The sequence below is a fragment of the Sapajus apella genome, unplaced genomic scaffold (assembly GCF_009761245.1).
Source record: "Sapajus apella isolate SASKATOON/1434 unplaced genomic scaffold, GSC_monkey_1.0 scaffold4, whole genome shotgun sequence".
NCBI lineage: Eukaryota > Metazoa > Chordata > Mammalia > Primates > Cebidae > Sapajus > Sapajus apella.
Genome location: NW_022436944.1, coordinates 945551 through 951391, shown reverse-complemented (window position 1 = coordinate 951391; position 5841 = coordinate 945551).

Below are 5841 nucleotides of genomic sequence, written 5' to 3'. Positions count from 1 at the left end.
GAGCTGAAAATGAAAAAAGAGCTCCCTCCCTTTCTTTACTCATTTTCCATTCCCAAACGCTGAAAGAGATAAAGGCAAGCCAGTGAACACACAAAGAGGTGGAAGAGAACGGGGAGAAGTACAAACAGAACTCCACCTTTTCTCAATGCAGATTTCTGGCATGAAGCAGGCCCAAGCTGGGGAAGGGGAGAAACTGTAACCTGAAAATTTGGAGTTTGACTATGACTCAGGACTAGGTATTTTATTTCTGAAATAAAACTATGTTATGACTGAAAGTGACTGGAGAACTGCTTATTATCTGAGAGGGAGGTGAAAAGCCATAGTGCCCACTCGAGATTTCATCCAAGGGGTGGGGAAGAGTTATCTCTGCAAAGCAGGTTTGGGCTGGCAAGGTGGAGTGCTCTCTGCTCGCACCCTGTGGCTTCCCATGTTTTCAACTTGATGTTTAACAGAATGTCTCTGAAAGGATAAACAAGAAAATAATAACAATTTGCTCAAGGAGGGGATTAGCAGACAGGGGTATGAAGAAGTCTTCTTACTATATACATTCTTGGACATTTTGAATTTTTAACTGTGAGAATATATTTTCTATTTTAAAAATTTACATTTAAAATGAGCAAACTCTTGTAGGCAGCCTCTGAGATTTGGTCCACAAGGATCCCTGCATCCTGGTATTCAAGCCCTTGTGAGATCTACTCCCCCGGAGGGTGGGCTGGGGGTACTGAGGCTTTTCTAATGAACAGAATACAGAAGGTGTGATGGGATGTCACTTTTGGGACTTCTGTATTGTGTGCTCGCTCGCTCTCTCTGGATTTCTCACTCTTGGGGAAGCCAGATTCTGTGTTTCCAGGCAGCTCTATGGAGAGCCCCACATGAAATTGGAAATGAATCTTCTGAGGCTGCCCAGCCATGTAAGGAAACTTGAAGGCGCCTCACCTCTAGCCCACAGCTTGAGGGCAGCTCATGAGAGACCCTGAGCCAGAGGCCCCCAACTAAGCCACTCCTGGATTTCTGACCCACAGAAACTGTGAGATAATAAATGTGTGTTGTTTTCAGCCACTAAGTTTTGAAGTAATTTATTTCCCACCAGTGGAGTACTAAAGCTAAGATTGCATTTAGTAAACACAAATTACATGCTACCCACATTCACTTTTTGATTTGGAAGGTGGGCTTTTGAAATCATTTTCCTATAAGCCTAATTTAGTTAAGCTTCCATTTCTTTGATTTTTTTACTAAGACAACAGGTTTTTTTTCTGACATAAATATATATCAAACCATCAAATATATTTTTGAATTGTTACTTTACTCTCTTAGTCCCTTTGCTGAGAGTCAGGCACAGAGAGAAAATCCTCCCACATTTCAAAAATGTGTGAACTTTTATAAGTTATTTAAATGGCAATAAGCCAATGAATAATGAGGCGCAAGATTTTTACTAAAAATAACTTGAAAAATGCTTCACTTCCTCTTTCCCTCTTTTTATTCATCTGATCTTCACTGTACTGAAGAACTGTTTGGTCACATGACATTTCACCTGCTATAATACCCAGCATGCAGAAGTTTCACAAAATGCCAGGTGTGAGTTGCTGTGGTGAGGCATAGAAAGAAAAGCTTAATTAATATTTTTAGTGGCAAAGTGATCATGAGGTTCAATCAATATGGTGACTTTTGAGTTTTGTATTCCTGCTAATTCAGTCCATTGATCTGGTAATTGATTGATTTACACCGATGTGTCTCAATGTTGTTCTAAGGAAAACATTCCGATATGCCATCTTGGCATGTACTATCATCACCCAAAAAAAGGGACTGTGCTTAATTTTAGAACCATGCATTAAAAAAAGAAACAGAAGAACACATGTAAAGGAGGCCCCTCCCCAGCTCTCAGTACTCTTCGTTGGAAGAAAACGAAATTGAAATTGCTTGTCCCTACCAAGATTGCCTTCTTTCCAGATTAAAGACCCCTGGGTACCTATTAACAAAAGAAATACTTTACGAACAGGTTATTTTAGAGGGTGACAAAATACATTTTGCTGCTTGCTATAAATACATTTTACATTCCACATTCTCATACAGAAATATTTTTTAAATTTTTCTCGAATACTACTTTAGGCATGAAGCATACTCTATACTCTTTATGTATAAAAAACAAGCAACAGCATACAAAAACCTCTCCCTTGTTGGAAAACCATCACAATAAAATTATGTGTTTTTTTTTTTTTCTTTTTTTTTGAGACAGAGTTTCACTCGTTACCCAGGCTGGAGTGCAATGGCGCGATCTCGGCTCACCACAACCTCCGCCTCCTGGGTTCAGGCAATTCTCCTGCCTCAGTCTCCTGAGTAGCTGGGATTACAGGCATGCACCACCATGCCCAGCTGATTTTTTGTATTTTTAGTAGAGACGGGGTTTCACCATGTTGACCAGGATGGTCTCGATCTCTTGACCTCGTGATCCACCTGCCTCGGCCTCCCAAAGTGCTGGGATTACAGGCTTGAGCCACCGCGCCCGGCCTTAAAATTATGTTTGATAAATAGGATATTATGACTTACAAAATATGTTTAGACTGATTGAGTAAATTTCCATACAATGGAGTACTATGCAACTGTTTCCTTTAGGGAAGTATTATAGCTATTAAGGAGAAGTAATAGAATTTGAATATCATCATTTTGTACCCCAAAACATAAATAATCTAGGCAATAATCATAAATGGCTGCTAACATCTCAAAAAGAGAAATAACAAGATATTATGTGCCATCTGATGGAAATCCATGAAACCCCATATGAGTGAAAGTCTTACAAAACAAAAACTAACTTGAGTCTAATTAAACCTCTAGATCCAAAAACTAATTTGCAGGAAATGCAGGGAAGAAAGGAACATGTTAAACATCACTACAGTTATAAAAATAGTAAAATCCCAAATTGTGGGGAAACTATAGTAGAAATAATCTGATTTTCTCCAAGAAATAAATGCAGGGACAAAGAGAATGGGAAAAGGAAAACCTGTAGATTAAAAGAAAAACACTTAAGATTCAAATTACCCAGATGCAAAACTTTTGGAAATAGTGATGACGGCTGCACAAAATTCTGAATATAATTAATACCACCAACTTGTATGTTAAGATTACAAATTATATATATAGATTACTCAAATAAAATTTGTTGAATTCAAATCACCCAATATGATCATGAAACATATTCAAATCCTTTTTCAAATACGCTGTAAAAAATGAAATAATTAGGGAAATCTGAACACAATTTGGGATATTCAATGATACTAAAAATTACTGTTATTTGTTAAAAATATATTGTGGGCTTATTCAAAAGACTTATTTTTTTGAAATACTGAAATATGTACAGATAAAATGATACACAATGTATCTGGGATTTGATTTGATCCTGCCTTCAACCTAATAAATTAGCCTATTATTTTATGAAGACTGACAGAATACATGAGACTCATGGGTCAGAGACAAAGAACTTTATTACTCATGACACAATAGCAGCATGAACATCAGCATATGTGTATTGGTTCCTTTTGCCCCCAGCTGCTACAGGAGCAATAGAGAGGGTCCCAGAGGATACCTGCCCACACAGTGAGCTTGCTTCACAGCTGAGGAACACAGCTTGGGGAAACCACCAATTTTATAGCAAGTGGTAAGCAAGCCTGCTCTTTGTTTGGGGGTGTTGATGGGTGTGGAAGGAAGGATTACCTAGTTTTTTTTTTTTTTTTTTTTTTTTTTTTTGAGACAGAGTTTCGCTCTTGTTACCCAGGCTGGAGTGCAATGGCGTGATCTCGGCTCACCGCAACCTCCGCCTCCTGGGTTCAGGCAATTCCCCTGCCTCAGCCTCCTGGATTACCTAGTTTTAAAGGTTACCAGCTGCATAATTAACCTTGAGAAATGGTTCTGGCAAAAGAAGTTAGGGCCTTGCAGTCTCTTGGTCCACCCAGCAAGCTGTGTAGGAACAAAAGAGTCCCAAGAAAGAGTGTTTCTCCAAATAATATCATGACAAGGATTTGCTTCCAAAAATCCGTTGAAAGGGTAGGGTGTAGGTAGATCACTGGGAGTATGGGTGAAATAAGTTCATCATGAGTTGATATTGAAGCTGGGTTTTGACTACATGAGGCTCACTATACTATTCACTCTATTTTTTGTATATGTTTGAGGTTTTCCATAATAAATGTTTTAAAAAATCTGTTTACTAAACAGTCAACACATATAAGAGTTATAGAATAAGTGTAGATACCAATGTTTAATAAACAGTATAGGGCCAGGCGTGGTGGCTCATGCCTGTAATCTCAGCACTTTGGAAGACCGAGATGGGTGGATCACCTGAGGTCAGGAGTTGGAGACCTAGCTAACATGGTAAAACCCCATCTCTACTAAAAATACAGAAATTAGCTGGGCATGGTGGCACACCCCTGTAATCCCAGCTACTTGGGAGGCTGAGGCAGGAGAATCACTTGAACCTGGGAGGCAGAGATTGCAGTGAGCCAAGATCACACTACTGCACTCCAGCCTGGGCAACAGAGCAAGACTCTGCCTCAAAAACAAACAAACAAACAAACAAAAAAAACAAGTACAATTTAAAATACATGGAATTTTAAAATTTTCATGATATTGTTTCCATTAGTTATTTCTATTAGTTATTTAAATTATATGGAATATTTTATTCTGCCCACTAATACTAAAAATTTATTATACTTCAAGCAAATGCAGTTTCTCATTATGGTAAATGTGTACGGTGTTATTTTATTACAGATATATGAAAGATCTGTTTTATAGAGAGTTGCAGTCAATTCATTGTACTTATCCAGCCTATCCACTGGGAAGGGAATTCTCTACAAAAATCAACACAAGGTCCAAGGTGTCTGATAATAGCCACAGACATCATTGTGCAACTGTGAGAAACTAATCTCCCTAGTAAAATTATAGTTTACTTGAACATCATTGAATGCCATTTTGAAAAAATATAAATGCTTTTAGATTTTTTTAACTACATATGCATTTTAAACTACATTTCTAAAGTAGTTCACCTTCCTCTTTAGCTCATTTCTGAGTAGGTGACTTTATTTTGCTAGCTGGGGTTACAAAAAGTTTATTAAACTTATTGCTGAATTAAGTAGCTATTTGTTTCATAGTGCTAGAAGTTATTCTCATCAAACAAAACAAAAGCATCAAACACCTGGTTACTGTAAAAAAAAAAAAAATTCTTACCACCTTTTTAGTATACAGGCATACCTCAGAGATATTTCAGGTTCAGTTCCAGACCACTGCAATAAAGCAATTTTCTGGTTTCCCAGAACGTATAACAGCTATGTTTACACTATACCACAGTTTAAGTGTGCAATAGCATTATGTCTTTTAAAATGTATATACCTTCATTTAAAAATATCTTACTGGTAAAAAAAAATGCTAACAAAACGAGCACATGCTGTTGGGAAAATGCTGCTGATAGATTTACTCAACTCAGTGTTCCCACAAACCTTCCATTTGTAAAACTTGCCATATCCGCAAAGCACAGTAAAATGAAGTATGTCGATACATTAGCCCTTAGTCCTTGGTAAGAGAGGAGAGACACACACTATCATTTATAAGTCTTCTAATTATTTTCAAACTATTTTGGGAAAACATCATGGGGATACTAACATTTTTATGGTATAAAGTAACTTAATCATTCTGTAGTTCCTGGACTAATCCTCCTCTTTTTTTAATTCATGTGCTGCTTTATTTCTGTAAGGATACACTAAAACATAGACGATAATAGCTAATGACAGAATGTAGAAATGAGGCATCAGCTTCTCTAACCACTCCTACAAGAATGTTGTACGTATTGTCATTACATGT